This window comes from Rattus norvegicus, chromosome 18, assembly GCF_021556685.1.
Source record: "Rattus norvegicus strain SHRSP/BbbUtx chromosome 18, alternate assembly SHRSP_T2T, whole genome shotgun sequence".
Taxonomy (NCBI): domain Eukaryota; kingdom Metazoa; phylum Chordata; class Mammalia; order Rodentia; family Muridae; genus Rattus; species Rattus norvegicus.
In genome coordinates this window covers 42,770,849-42,786,576 of record NC_141551.1, presented here as the reverse complement: position 1 = coordinate 42,786,576, position 15,728 = coordinate 42,770,849, and the positions used below count along the sequence as shown (strand labels likewise).

Genomic DNA, 15,728 nt, shown 5'->3' with positions numbered 1-15,728 from the left:
CACTGTTACCTAACCAGTATGCTTGTGGCATCTTTGCAAAAGCTATTCTCCTAACACGCGTAACACTAATGTGTTGCCAAGTTTAATAGGAAAACACTGGCTGCCTATAAACCCTGAAGGTGTGTTTGGTGGATTAGTCAAACCTTGTAAAATGCCTCTAGCATTGCAAAATAAGAAACTCCTTCATGTTCCAAACACAGGGATTCATTTACATAGGAGGAATTCTTTACCAGTCAGGGCTCATTTTTCCACTAACCAACCATTACTTCAGTGTTGGTTCTGCACGAACCGCATGCCCCTCATGTAACTTTGTACAGCAAAGGTTGAGTAAATGCAACCATAAAATTCTCTCTGGCTGTGTAGCTCTTGAGCAGACGAAGCAAAGCCAATGATGAGAAATGGGCAGAAGACTGCAGCAGAGGCTCCCATAGTTCAGTCATTTTCTAAGTTGTTTCCATTTGAAAGCACTTACATTTGGGGGACATAATTAGCCCTTGTTGCTGGCTACTATTTCTCTGTAATTCTGAAAGGTCCAGGCTCTGCAGGGGCACATCTGGTCACACTAATGGCTCTCACAGGCAGAGGACTGCCCTGACTGCCAGCACCTGCGGAGACAGGGGCATGACAATTCTTCTTCCCCAAAGACACCAGGCTCATCAAAACAACCTTCTGTGGTCCTGGCCACTTGCCCACATAGAGAAGGGCACTGGAGCAGGGATAGTGGACTGTGGGTCAGCCCAAGGCATGGGTTTAATGAAAGGTGTGCTGGAAGCCACATCAAACAGCAGCATGAGTCCACAAAGCCACTCAGTGAAGAAACATGACAGGCATCATATAAGCCCACGAATCCAATCAGCAAGGCAATGTGGGTGGCATCTGTCACACTGCCTTCTCCTGGTGGCTAGCCCTTGATATGCCTGGTAAGAATGCTACAGTGTTTAAAATATTCTCTGTACAACTTTCCTACTGTGTGCAAACAACTCTGAAGCCATAAAATAAGGCCAGTCTCCTCTTTAGTGTGTCCACAGGACATAAAGTATCCTGCCCTTTCTAAGCTTTTTGCAATCATAGCTAGACAAAGACAAAAGTACTCACATGCAATACCCAGACCTGAAGTCCATCTCTAAAGTTAACTGGCTAACTTTCCTCCAGCTGTCAACCGGCTCAGGAGATAGAGAATACTAATCACATTCTCAATCATTCTAAAATTTCCAAACATATGGATTTATAAAAGAAGCTATTGGCAAACTCAGCATTACTAAGTACTTTTAAAGATACATTAAATACAAGTAGAGATGGATCAAAAGTTAAGTGTACTTGTTTATTTGGCAGAGGACATGGGTTCGATTCTGAGCACCTACATAGTTGTTCACAACTATCTGTAACTCTAGTTCTAAGTGATACGACAGTCTCTTCTGGTCTCTACAGGTACCAGGCACACATGAGGTGAACATACATACAGATATGCAAAACATTCATACATGAAAATGAAAATAAATGAATCTTTTGTTTTGTTTTTCAAGACAGGGTTTCTCTGTGTAACTTGGCCATTCTAGAACTCTCTCTATAGACCAGGCTGGCCTCAAACTCAGAGATCCGCCCACCTCTGCCTCTTGAGTGCTAGGATTAAAGGCATGTGCTACCTCTGCCTGGCAAAAATAAATTAATCTTAAAATAATATATGTGCACGTTTAGTGATTCCCCTATGTGCCCAATTCCACAATTGATTTTTAAGTCTCTTTTAATAGGAATCATATTTTTAAATACTTTACTTTTATATGTACTGGAATTTTTAGCACAGGGTCTCATGTTGACCAGGGTTGTCTCCAACTTACTGTACAACTGAAGCCTTAAGTGTCTGCTTTTTCTGCCTCTATGACCCACATAGTGGATCACAGGCATTTATCACCACTGTTGGATTCTGTGGTGCTTCCTGGACAACAGACTCAGCCTCCTGCTAAGCCCACTGAAGAAGTGCCATTCAGTACACCAGAGGCTCCTCCTTCTGGATTAGCATGAACTTATTTTTAGTTTGTCTGATTGAATTTACATTCTTATTGATGTTATTTTTAGTGTATATCTGCATTATTCATGTATTCCTGAAGTGAATGTTAACAAAGCACAGTATGAAAGATTCTGGACTAGAGACAGACTAGATTCAAAGACTAATCACTTGCATCCAAAGTAGGAATGGTTTTATCACTCAACTAGATAACCACATATCTATATGCCTGTACCAGTGTTAAGGTGAAAAGTTAGTCAATGACATTTATTCAATCATGGCAATGTTGTCTTCATTAAGAACTTCTGCTGGGGGTAAAAGTCTAGGGAAAGTCTAGGAAAGATGAGAGGAGTTGTACTCAACTCAGAATACAATGTAGCCAAATGTAAGTATGTAAAGGAAGAGCAAGGAAGAGAGGTCAAATGATGGATAAACACTAAGGAGAGACATCAAGGTAATAAGAATTCTGTCCAAAATGGCTGGACAAAATGCTTACTTAAGAAAGGCAAGTTGGCCCAACATTACCTAGAAGGCAGTGGAAGATATGGAACTCCACGGGGTACTGAGGGATGATCAGCTATGGAGGGCATTGGTGCTGAAACTGTTTTACAATGAAATGTTCAGAAGAATCTAGGGGACAGGTCAGGATGCTGAGTCAAGTGTGGTCAAGGAAAGGTCTGTCCTCTGCCTGCTGTCCTCTTGTAGTCACCCTACCTAGACCACCTCTCTGCCTACAGCAGTCCTGGGATGTCCTCCCTCCTCCTCTACTTCTTCCGAACACTCACTTCACTGGGTATTTTGTGTTCTCTCTGCAAATTCCTTAACCACAGTTGTTTTGGAGAATTAGATAGCATAGAGTAGATAGGGAAACAGCTAAGCTTAGGATTCATAGGTCAGCTTAATCAGTGTTTCAAGAATGAATGACAGCAAGAGACCACATGCTGAATGATTCTCTTATCTATGTGGGAGAAGCAATGTGAATGCATACATTTAATGAGACTAAAATGATATGCCATAGTAATTAGTATATAGACTTCTATATGCTAACCTTATGCGTAAGGTCAATTATAATAGTTATTCTGTAGTTACTGCAGGTAGGTAGCATGGCTTTGAAGACCGAAAGTGCCCTGGTACCAAGAGCAGCTGAAATCATTATGATCTCGGAGTTTCAAAGACGACATCACAGAAGCTAAACACAAAAATGGAGAGAATTCTGGATTCATCCACACTGACTTTATAGCTGTAAGCTCCGAGGACCTGAGTAAAGCATTAATTGCAATTTCCTGTTCCTTGGCTTCTATAATTGTAAATAATGATGTTGACTGAGCAAGGACATGGTGAAACCGAAACCAAGCGGTCTAGGCGAATGCTTGCTCAAGGCCTCCTCAAGAAACATTGACCATAAGATTAAAACAGAGACTGAAGGAACACCCATTCAGAGCCTGCCCCACATGTGGCCCATACATATACAGCCACCCAATTAGACAAGATGGATGAAGCAAAGAAGTGCAGACTGACAGGAGCCGGATGTAGATCGCTCCTGAGAGACACAGCCAGAATACAGCAAATACAGAGGCGAATGCCAGCAGCAAACCACTGAACTGAGAATAGGACCCCTGTTGAAGGAATCAGAGAAAGAAGTGGAAGAGCTTGAAGGGGCTCGAGACCCCATATGTACAACAATGCCAAGCAACCAGAGCTTCCAGGGACTAAGCCACTACCTAAAGACTATACATGGACTGACCCTGGACTCTGACCTCATAGGTAGCAATGAATATCCTAGTAAGAGCACCAGTGGAAGGGGAAGCCCTGGGTCCTGCTAAGACTGAACCCCCAGTGAACTAGACTGTTGGGGGGAGGGTGGCAATGGGGGGACGGTGGGGAGGGGAACACCCATAAGGAAGGGGAGGGGGGAGGGGGATGTTTGCCCAGAAACCGGGAAAGGGAATAACACTCGAAATGTATATAAGAAATACTCAAGTTAATTAAAAAAAAAAAAAAAAAGAAAGAAACATTGACCATTAGTATCTCTGCAGGTGACAGAGGTGACAGCTCTCACTCAGGCACACTAAGAGGCTTTCTCGGGCCTTCCTAAGGAATTTATCTAACTTCCTTTAATTCCCTGCTGTCCCAAGCCATTCTTATAAGGCAACTGTCTGCGTTGCGAACATTTGGTTCCATACAGCTGCATAGTAAATCTGATCAGGTATGATAGCCAGCCAGCCACATGCAAGGTCTTGAAAAGGTATTATTTTTAACACAAAGCAAGGATTCTTGGGAATACATCACACAGTAAAACAGAAAGAAAAATGCAATAAAACCCTAGAGATGTTGGGTAAATGGAAAACAATTGTGTAAGTATATATTGAATTTGCTTTCATTAAACCAAATGGCATGCCAGAGGAAAAGTTAAGGTGGAATATGCATGTTTGCATTAAGTTCATGCCAAGGTATCACGTTCTAGAGCAGTGCTTCTCAACCTGTGGGTCCCTTTCACATGAGTTCCATATCAGATACCCTGCATATCAGATATCAACATTGCAATTCACAACAGTATCAAAACTACGGTTATGAAGTAGCAATGAAATAATTTTATATTCAGGTCACCATAACATGAGGAACTATATTAAAGGGTCAGAGCATTTGGTTTCTTCTGTTTTTGAAGGAGAAAACTAATGTAAGTTTACTCAAAGCCTTAACAATATCAGTGAGAACCATGTTTCACAACCTAAAGCATGATGTTTCTGAGTTCTGGGAACAAGGGAATCTGCAGAGGGCTGTCATTCTTGGTTTAGTGGCTCTTGCTGAAGCTAGAAACCTCACATTAAACAAAGCCAAAGGCAAATTCAGAAAACAATTTTAAAGAATTCATTTCAAAATGAATAAAGTAACATTTGACAAAGTAATAATAATTGTATAAGTCTAACCAGAAAGAAAAACATCTATTCCCTCTTTTTTTTAATGGAAATGATAGGAAACTCTAGTGTTGATATACATCAATCATTTGTGTGTCTATAAATTAAAGATGGGTAAAGCAACTTTTTTTCATAAAAGCAGCACTGGGGCAGTGAACCATTTTTAGACTGAGATCAAAGCTTCCAACCTTGACTCTATGAGGAATTTTAATCCTAAGCAATAAAGGATGATTTAAAAATATTTTAATCCTGGCTACTTTTAACAATAGAAACATGTGTGAATGTCAAAAGGAGGGGAAGAGTGTGTGTGTGTGTGTGTGTGTGTGTGTTTGTGTGACAGAGAAAGAGAGAGGGGGGGGGGCGCACAAGCATAATCATGCCCATCTCCAAAGTGGCGATTTCTCAAGAATGCCAGACAAGTTAAATGTACACTATTCCAGGTTTCACTGATGATGATCAACGGCATAAATGCTGAAAGGATTCTCATAATTGCCAGAGGAAAGTTCCAGCTGTGGGCAATTAAAGATCAGCATATTAACAAGGAGAATCTTCTCCATGTGGGAGAAAAGAAGCAAGTCAGGGAACTACCAGTCTTAATGAGAACAGTGGTATAATCAAACTTCTGACCCAGAGGAGACAGGAAAAAGGTGTGTTTGAACTGTCAGATGCACCTGATTCCGGATTAAATGCCACATAAACTCCAACATATTGAGTACCAGAATGGAGTGCTGTAAGTTTTCACAAGCACAAAATATTTAAGAAATGTTCGCAGGCATAGAAGGACAGAAGTGTTTGTGGAAGAATGTGATTTCCTCACAACAACTCTTGTGAGGAGATGGAGTTTCCTAATGTTTCCAAGCCTGAAAGACCTTGGGACAACATTCCATGTCTCTTTTCTGTGATGCCATCCATTATTAAAGGACACACATTTTTGTGAACCCATTTGTGCCTTTTCTTTCCAACTACTTATGAATGCAGTAAAAATCAAAACAGATCATAACTCTAAGCATTTCCATCCTTTAGCTGGTAGACCAAATGAAAGTCTTAAGTGTGTGACTTTGGAAAGGTTATCTGAATAAATACCCATGCATAGTTAGGAGTTTTCCATGTATAATTTCTCTGTCCAAAATTTACTCATGCCACAGTTCATTATAATCGGCAGATCTCATAATTTGTCCATGAATAATGTAGCTGTCTTATAGGGCCCCTTCCAGCTAAAGAGAAAATTTAGTTCAGAGACCTGTTCGATTTTCAGTACAGTTTGGTACAGTTGACTTTAAAATAACATTTTCCAATCCAGATTGAAATGTCCTTTGTTTCCTGCCCTGGTCTGAGACACGGTGGATGTGTAAAAGCTGTGGTCACCAGAATTATTTAGTGAAGCAAAGACTTCCTTGTGAAGCATCACCCATCACAACCCTCTCCAGAGCTGTGGTATTTGATAGTCTTCTCCCAGTTGTTAGGATTTGCTAGCTATCTCAGGTCTATTACTGGGCTCCAGCTTGTCACTTACTCAAAAAGTCCTTGAGGTGCAGCATTTGCAGCACAGTGGTGCTGCCTTGCAGAAGGTCTTTTACTGTCTCCACTTAGTGTCTCAATGGAGTATTCTGTCCTCTCTTCTGAATGCCAGATCACATCATTCCAAATACAAAGGTCTCCATAGCAACCCATTGCTTTCATACACACACTCCCAGGAAAGTAAAAATTCACAGGGTAGTGGCACACCACACAGGAACTTCGAAAGACCAGAGAGACAGCCTACTCATTTTTATATTATTTTATTTGGACAGGGCCTCACTATGTAGCCCCTAGCTGGCTTGGAACTCATTATGTAGAACAGGTTACCCTTGAACTCACATAGATCAGTCTGTTTCTACCTCCCACAAAGCACTGTGACTATCGTCATGTGCACTCCCATCTACTCCCATTCTACTCCTTGTGAACTCCAACTTGATTGTTAATCTCACAGGGTAAGGAGCTAACAGGTAGGGCCATTATCTATGCACAGAGCACTATGACAAAAAAATAGCAGGGTGCATGTGGCATACCATGCCTAAATATGGCATTTGAAAATGTAGAAGATCAGAAAGACCTCTCCTATGTTGTCCTCTAAAAGAGTAGTTCTCAACCTGTGGGTCATACATGACCCCTTTGAGGATTGAATGATTGTTTCATAGAGGTTGCCTAAGACCATCAGAAAACTCAGATATTAACATGATTCATAACAATAGAAAACTTAGTTATGAAGTAGTAACAAAATAATGTTATGGTTTGGGGGAGGGGGGTTATCATAACATGAGGATCTGTATTAAAGGGTAACAACATTGAGAAGGTTGAGAACTATGGCTCTAAAGCAAGTCATAGACCTTCTCTCTAGAGTAGCTGTTGTTATAGCCAGAGGAAAGGAATAACCATAGAAAGAGAAGGAACCACACCATTTGTTGAAAGACCCATCCCCAGAAAATTAGCATTACTATTACCTCCTTTTATCAAACCATGTCTGCATGATAGTCCATGTCTAGCACAATAACAGTTTTCCTGCTTCTTTGACTCTTTACTTCTGAGCGTTCCCATGTCATCTAAAATTTACATAAATAAATGTGTTTGCTTTTCTCTCATTAATCGGCCTCCTGTAAGGTCAGCCATGAACCTCACAGTCATTAAGGGAAGAAATATCTTCTCCCAACAGAAGTTTTACACAGTAGCCTCTAATGTGGTACATGAAGCTCAAATAATGTATCAAGTTTTCTTCTGCCTCTGTCCCACCTCAGACTCCATCATACTCCCCGTGAGTTTGCAAGCACATGGCCTTTCTCGGGCAGTTATTAGGCCTCTGTCCTAGGATAACGGTGGTGATGGAGATGATGATGCCATGTGTGTGTGTGCGTGTGTGTGTGTGTGTGTGTGTGTGTGTGTGTGTGTGTGTAATATTTTTCTAAAGTCATGCCTTCCTCCAGAAAGATATTTAGACTTTTTCTGACCCTTCATGCTCTACCTGCCTCTTAGTGACCAGGCAAGAACAGTAGAAGTTCCCAGGGCAGGATACATTTGGACACTCTAAGCCAACTTTGACACCCAGGCATTTAATGCCTTGCTCTCTCTTTAGCTATACATCCTGCACTTTTGTCTCTGCTTTAAATTCCCTTGCTTGTATGATCCGAGGTCAACTGCTCCTTTCTTGTCCTAGAATCCATCAGAGCATTTTCCCTGTAGTTGTTTGTCACACATATGTGTAGGCACATGGACTCATACCATAGCATGCATGAGGAGGGTTAAGGACAACTTCTGGGGAAGTCCATTCTCACCTTCATCTTAGTTTAAGGCAACGTCTCTGTTGTTGTTTCTTAACACACTCTATATTCTCCTGTGAACTTCTTGCTGGTCCTCTTGTCTCTACTTCCTTTCTTCTTTATTTTTTTTTTACTTATTCACTTTACATCCTGCTCATTGCACTCCTCCCAGTCATGCCCTACCACAGTCCTTCACCTGTACCCTCTCCCCTTCTCCTCTGAGTAGGTGGGGGGAGGGGGGCCTGGGTATTCTCACACACTAGCACTTCAAGTCTCTGTGATCTACCTCCTTTCTAGATGTAGCAGTGATGTGCCCCCGTTGCATGCAGCTTTGTTCATGGGTTGTGATGACTAAGCTTAGGTCATAACACTTGAACAGTGTCTTAGGGTTTTGTTGTTGTTTTTTTTTTTTTTTTGCTGTGAAAGAGACACCATGACCACAGCAACTCTTCTTATAAAGAAAAATATTTAATGGGGGCTGGCTTACAGTTGAACGGTTTAGTCAATTATCATCACGGCAGGAAGCATGGTGTTATGCAGACAGACATGATGCTGCAGAGTTGGTTGAAAGTTCTACATTTGGATCAACAGGCAGCAGAAAGAGAAAGTGAGCCACTATTCCTGGCTTGAGCTTCTGAAACCTCAAAGCCCACCCCTCAGTGACACACGTCCTGCAACCAGACCACACCTCTAACAATACCACTCCCTATGAGTCTATGTAGGCCACTTTCATTCAGACCACCACAAGCAGCAAGATCTTTACGTGCTGAGCTTCTCCACTGCTCTTTCTAAGTTTTAAGCCACATAAAGAGAAATTTGGCGTCTCCGTGTCATTCATGTGTGCAGCTCTTCCAGCTTCTGAGAGCACAGCTTTAGATCAGAAGTTCTGTCTCTGACTCTGTGAAGTTATCAAGTCATGTGGAGTGTGAAGAAAGGAAGCTCTTACTAGCTGCTCTGATTAGCTAAAGAAGATAACATTGGGAGTTGCTTATGCAGCCTACGGTGGAAGACGCCGTCATACTCGCATTTCCCAAATCTCCACTTCTTCTCTTGACTCCATTCTAAACTGCTGTATGAAAAAAGAAAATGTTAGTCAGTTATGTATTTTCCTTATATTGCTTCTACTCACTGAGTACTACCGGAAGACATTTTTCCATTTTTATTTTTTTTTTTATTTTTTTTTTACATTTTTTTATTTATTTATTTTTTTTATTAACTTGAGTATTTCTTATATACATTTCGAGTGTTATTCCCTTTCCCGGTTTCCGGGCAAACATCCCCCTCCCCCCTCCCCTTCCTTATGGGTGTTCCCCTCCCAACCCTCCCCCCATTGCCGCCCTCCCCCCATAGACTAGTTCACTAGGGGTTCAGTCTTAGCAGGACCCAGGGCTTCCCCTTCCACTGGTGCTCTTACTAGGATATTCATTGCTACCTATGGGGTCAGAGTCCAGGGTCAGTCCATGTATAGTCTTTAGGTAGTGGCTTAGTCCCTGGAGGCTCTGATTGCTTGGCATTGTTGTACTTTTGGGGTCTCGAGCCCCTTCAAGCTCTTCCAGTTCTTTCTCTGATTCCTTCAATAGGGGACCTATTCTCAGTTCAGTGGTTTGCTGCTGGCATTCGCCTCTGTATTTGCTGTATTCTGGCTGTGTCTCTCAGGAGAGATCTACATCCGGCTCCTGTCGGTCTGCACTTCTTTGCTTCATCCATCTTGTCTAATTGGGTGGCTGTATATGTATGGGCCACATGTGGGGCAGGCTCTGATTGGGTGTTCCTTCAGTCTCTGTTTTAATCTTTGCCTCTCCCTTCCCTGCCAAGGGTATTCTTTTTCCTCATTTAAAGAAGGAGTGAAGCATTCACATTTTGATCGTCCGTTTTGAGTTTCGTTTGTTCTAGGGATCTAGGGTAATTCAAGCATTTGGGCTAATAGCCACTTATCAATGAGTGCATACCATGTATGTCTTTCTGTGATTGGGTTAGCTCACTCAGGATGATATTTTCCAGTTCCAACCATTTGCCTACGAATTTCATAAACTCGTTGTTTTTGATAGCTGAGTAATATTCCATTGTGTAGATGTACCACATTTTCTGTATCCATTCCTCTGTTGAAGGGCATCTGGGTTATTTCCAGTTTCTGGCTATTATAAATAAGGCTGCGATGAACATAGTGGAGCACGTGTCTCTTTTATATGTTGAGGCATCTTTTGGGTATATGCCCAAGAGAGGTATAGCTGGATCCTCAGGCAGTTCAATGTCCAATTTTCTGAGGAACCTCCAGACTGATTTCCAGAATGGTTTTACCAGTCTGCAATCCCACCAACAATGGAGGAGTGTTCCTCTTTCTCCACATCCTCGCCAGCATCTGCTGTCACCTGAGTTTTTGATCTTAGCCATTCTCACTGGTGTGAGGTGAAATCTCAGGGTTGTTTTGATTTGCATTTCCCTTATGACTAAAGATGTTGAACATTTCTTTAGATGTTTCTCGGCCATTCGGCATTCCTCAGCTGTGAATTCTTTGTTTAGCTCTGAACCCCATTTTTTAATAGGGTTATTTGTTTCCCTGCGGTCTAACTTCTTGAGTTCTTTGTATATTTTGGATATAAGGCCTCTACCTGTTGTAGGATTGGTAAAGATCTTTTCCCAATCTGTTGGTTGCCGTTTTGTCCTAACCACAGTGTCCTTTGCCTTACAGAAGCTTTGCAGTTTTATGAGATCCCATTTGTCGATTCTTGATCTTAGAGCATAAGCCATTGGTGTTTTGTTCAGGAAATTTTTTCCAGTGCCCATGTGTTCCAGATGCTTCCCTAGTTTTTCTTCTATTAGTTTGAGTGTGTCTGGTTTGATGTGGAGGTCCTTGATCCACTTGGACTTAAGCTTTGTACAGGGTGATAAGCATGGATCGATCTGCATTCTTCTACATGTTGCCCTCCAGTTGAACCAGCACCATTTGCTGAAAATGCTATCTTTTTTCCATTGGATGGTTTTGGCTCCTTTGTCAAAAATCAAGTGACCATAGGTGTGTGGGTTCATTTCTGGGTCTTCAATTCTATTCCATTGGTCTATCTGTCTGTCTCTGTACCAATACCATGCAGTTTTTATCACTATTGCTCTGTAATACTGCTTGAGTTCAGGGATAGTGATTCCCCCTGAAGTCCTTTTATTGTTGAGGATAGCTTTAGCTCTCCTGGGTTTTTTGTTATTCCAGATGAATTTGCAAATTGTTCTGTCTAACTCTTTGAAGAATTGGATTGGTATTTTGATGGGGATTGCATTGAATCTGTAGATTGCTTTTGGTAAAATGGCCATTTTTACTATATTAATCCTGCCAATCCATGAGCATGGGAGATCTTTCCATCTTCTGAGGTCTTCTTCAATTTCTTTCCTCAGTGTCTTGAAGTTCTTATTGTACAGATCTTTTACTTGCTTGGTTAAAGTACACCGAGGTACTTTATATTATTTGGGTCTATTATGAAGGGTGTCGTTTCCCTAATTTCTTTCTTGGCTTGTTTTTCTTTTGTATAGAGGAAGGCAACTGATTTATTTGAGTTAATTTTATACCCAGCCACTTTGCTGAAGTTGTTTATCAGCTTTAGTAGTCCTCTGGTGGAACTTTTGGGATCACTTAAATATACTATCATGTCATCTGCAAATAGTGATATTTTGACCTCTTCTTTTCCGATCTGTATCCCCTTGATCTCCTTTTCTTGTCTGATTGCTCTGGCTAGAACTTCAAGAACTATATTGAATAAGTAGGGAAAGAGTGGGCAGCCTTGTCTAGTCCCTGATTTTAGTGGGATTGCTTCAAGTTTCTCTCCATTTAGTTTAATGTTAGCAACTGGTTTGCTGTATATGGCTTTTACTATGTTTAGGTATGGGCCTTGAATTCCTATTCTTTCCAGGACTTTTATCATGAAGGGGTGTTGAATTTTGTCAAATGCTTTCTCAGCATCTAATGAAATGATCATGTGGTTCTGTTCTTTCAGTTTGTTTATGTAATGGATCACGTTGATGGTTTTCCGTATATTAGACCATCCCTGCATGCCTGGGATGAAGCCTACTTGATCATGGTGGATGATTGTTTTGATGTGCTCTTGAATTCGGTTTGCCAGAATTTTATTGAGTATTTTTGCGTCGATATTCATAAGGGAAATTGGTCTGAAGTTCTCTTTCTTTGTTGTGTCTTTGTGTGGTTTAGGTATAAGAGTAATTGTGGCTTCGTAGAAGGAATTCGGTAGGGCTCCATTTGTTTCAATTTTGTGGAATAGTTTGGATAATATTGGTATGAGGTCTTCTATGTAGGTTTGATAGAATTCTGCACTAAACCCGTCTGGACCTGGGCTCTTTTTGGTTGGGAGACCTTTAATGACTGCTTCTATTTCCTTAGGAGTTATGGGGTTGTTTAACTGGTTTATCTGTTCCTGATTTAACTTCGATACCTGGTATCTGTCTAGGAAATTGTCCATTTCCTGAAGATTTTCACATTTTGTTGAATATAGGTTTTTATAGTAAGATCTGATGATTTTTTGAATTTCCTCTGAATCTGTAGTTATGTCTCCCTTTTCATTTCTGATTTTGTTAATTTGGACGCACTCTCTGTGTCCTCTCCTTAGTCTGGCTAAGGGTTTATCTACCTGGTTGATATTCTCAAAGAACCAACTTTTGGTTCTGTTGATTCTTTCTGTGGTCCTTTTTGTTTCTACTTGGTTGATTTCAGCTCTGAGTTTGATTATTTCCTGCCTTCTACTCCTCCTGGGTGTATTTGCTTCTTTTTGTTCTAGAGCTTTTAGGTGTGCTGTCAAGCTGCTGACATATGCTCTTTCCTGTTTCTTTCTGCAGGCACTCAGCGCTATGAGTTTTCCTCTTAGCACAGCTTTCATTGTGTCCCATAAGTTTGAGTATGTTGTATCTTCATTTTCATTAAATTCTAAAAAGTTTTTAATTTCTTTCTTTATTTCTTCCTTGACCAGGTTATCATTGAGTAGAGCATTGTTCAATTTCCACGTATATGTGGGCATTCTTCCCTTATTTTTATTGAAGACCAGTTTTAGGCCGTGGTGGTCCGATAGCACGCATGGGATTATTTCTATCTTTCTGTACCTGTTGAGGCCCGTTTTTTGACCAATTATATGGTCAATTTTGGAGAAAGTACCATGAGGAGCTGAGAAGAAGGTATATCCTTTTGCTTTAGGATAGAATGTTCTATAAATATCCGTTAAGTCCATTTGGCTCATGACTTCTCTTAGTCTGTCGACATCACTGTTTAATTTCTGTTTCCATGATCTGTCCATTGATGAGAGTGGGGTGTTGAAATCTCCCACTATTATTGTGTGAGGTGCAATGTGTGTTTTGAGCTTTAGTAAGGTTTCTTTTACGTATGTAGGTGCCCTTGTATTTGGGGCATAGATATTTAGGATTGAGAGTTCATCGTGGTGGATTTTCCTTTGATGAATATGAAGTGTCCTTCCTTATCTTTTTTGATGACTTTTAGTTGGAAATTGATTTTATTTGATATTAGAATGGCTACTCCAGCTTGCTTCTTCTGACCATTTGCTTGGAAAGTTGTTTTCCAGCCTTTCACTCTGAGGTAGTGTCTGTCTTTGTCTCTGAGGTGTGTTTCCTGTAGGCAGCAGAATGCAGGGTCCTCGTTGCGTATCCAGTTTGTTAATCTATGTCTTTTTATTGGGGAGTTGAGGCCATTGATATTGAGAGATATTAAGGAATAGTGATTATTGTTTCCCTTTATATTCATATTTGGATGTGAGGTTATGTTTGTGTGCTTTCATTCTCTTTGTTTTGTTGCCAAGACGATTAGTTTCTTGCTTCTTCTAGGGTATAGCTTGCCTCCTTATGTTGGGCTTTACCATTTATTATCCTTTGTAGTGCTGGATTTGTAGAAAGATACTGTGTAAATTTGGTTTTGTCATGGAATATCTTGGTTTCTCCATCAATGTTAATTGAGAGTTTTGCTGGATACAGTAACCTGGGCTGGCATTTGTGTTCTCTTAGGGTCTGTATAACATCAGTCCAGGATCTTCTGGCCTTCATAGTTTCTGGCGAGAAGTCTGGTGTGATTCTGATAGGTCTCCCTTTATATGTTACTTGACCTTTTTCCCTTACTGCTTTTAATATTCTTTCTTTATTTTGTGCGTTTGGTGTTTTGACAATTATGTGACGGGAGGTGTTTCTTTTCTGATCCAATCTATTTGGAGTTCTGTAGGCTTCTTGTATGTCTATGGGTATCTCTTTTTTTAGGTTAGGGAAGTTTTCTTCTATGATTTTGTTGAAGATATTTACTGGTCCTTTGAGCTGGGAGTCTTCACTCTCTTCTATACCTATTATCCTTAGGTTTGATCTTCTCATTGAGTCCTGGATTTCCTGTATGTTTTGGACCAGTAGCTTTTTCTGCTTTACATTATCTTTGACAGTTGAGTCAATGATTTCTATGGAATCTTCTGCTCCTGAGATTCTCTCTTCCATCTCTTGTATTCTGTTGGTGAAGCTTGTATCTACAGCTCCTTGTCTCTTCTTTTGGTTTTCTATATCCAGGGTTGTTTCCATGTGTTCTTTCTTGATTGCTTCTATTTCCATTTTTAATTCCTTCAACTGTTTGATTGTGTTTTCCTGGAATTCTTTCAGGGATTTATGCGATTCCTCTCTGTAGGCTTTTACTTGTTTATTAATGTTTTCCTGTGCTTCCCTAAGTGTGTTCATGTCTTTCTTGAAGTCCTCCAGCATCATGATCAAATATGATTTTGAAACTAGATCTTGCTTTTCTGGTGTGTTTTGATATTCCATGTTTGTTTTGGTGGGAGAATTGGGCTCCGATGATGGCATGTAGTCTTGGTTTCTGTTGCTTGGGTTCCTGCGCTTGCCTCTCGCCATCAGATTATCTCTAGTGTTACTTTGTTCTGCTATTTCTGACAGTGGCTAGACTGTCCTATAAGCCTGTGTGTCAGGAGTGCTGTAGACCTGTTTTCCTCTCTTTCAGTCAGTTATGGGGGCAGAGTGTTCTGCTTTCGGGCGTGTAGTTTTTCCTCTCTACAGGTCTTCAGCTGTTCCTGTGGGCCTGTGTCTTGAGTTCACCAGACAGCTTTCTTGCAGCAGAAAATTTGGTCTTACCTGTGGTCCTGAGGCTCAAGTTCGCTCATGGGGTGCTGCCCACCGGCTCTCTGCAGCGGCAGCAACCAGGAAGACCTGTGCCGCCCCTTCCGGGAGCTTCAGTGCACCAGGGTTCCAGATGGTCTTTGGCTTTTTCCTCTGGCGTCCGAGATGTGTGTGCAGGGAGCAGTCTCTTCTGGTTTCCCAGGCTTGTCTGCCTCTCTGAAGGTTTAGCTCTCCCTCCCACGGGATTTGGGTGCAGAGAACTGTTTATCCGGTCTGTTTCTTTCAGTTTCCGGCGGTGTCTCAGGCGCAGGGGTCCTGCCGCTCCTGGGCCCTCCCCCACGGGAGCCCACAGGCCTTATACAGTTTCCTCTTGGGCCAGGGATGTGGGCAGGGGTGAGCAGTGTTGGTGGTCTCTTCCAC

At 41.3% G+C, this 15,728-nt stretch overlaps 1 long non-coding RNA gene across 2 annotated transcripts in view; it reads right to left on the bottom strand.

Moving 5' to 3' along the window:
* Positions 1 to 6,555, bottom strand: part of LOC108348789 (uncharacterized) — a 63,248-nt gene extending 56,693 nt beyond the window's left edge. Inside the window, exon 1 of one of the 2 annotated variants that reach the window (XR_015642951.1) lies at positions 6,431 to 6,555. This is a non-coding gene — a long non-coding RNA (uncharacterized LOC108348789). The remainder of the gene's footprint in view (positions 1 to 6,430) is intronic. The other variant, XR_015642950.1, reaches the window with a different exon arrangement.
* Positions 6,556 to 15,728: the final 9,173 nt, after the last annotated feature.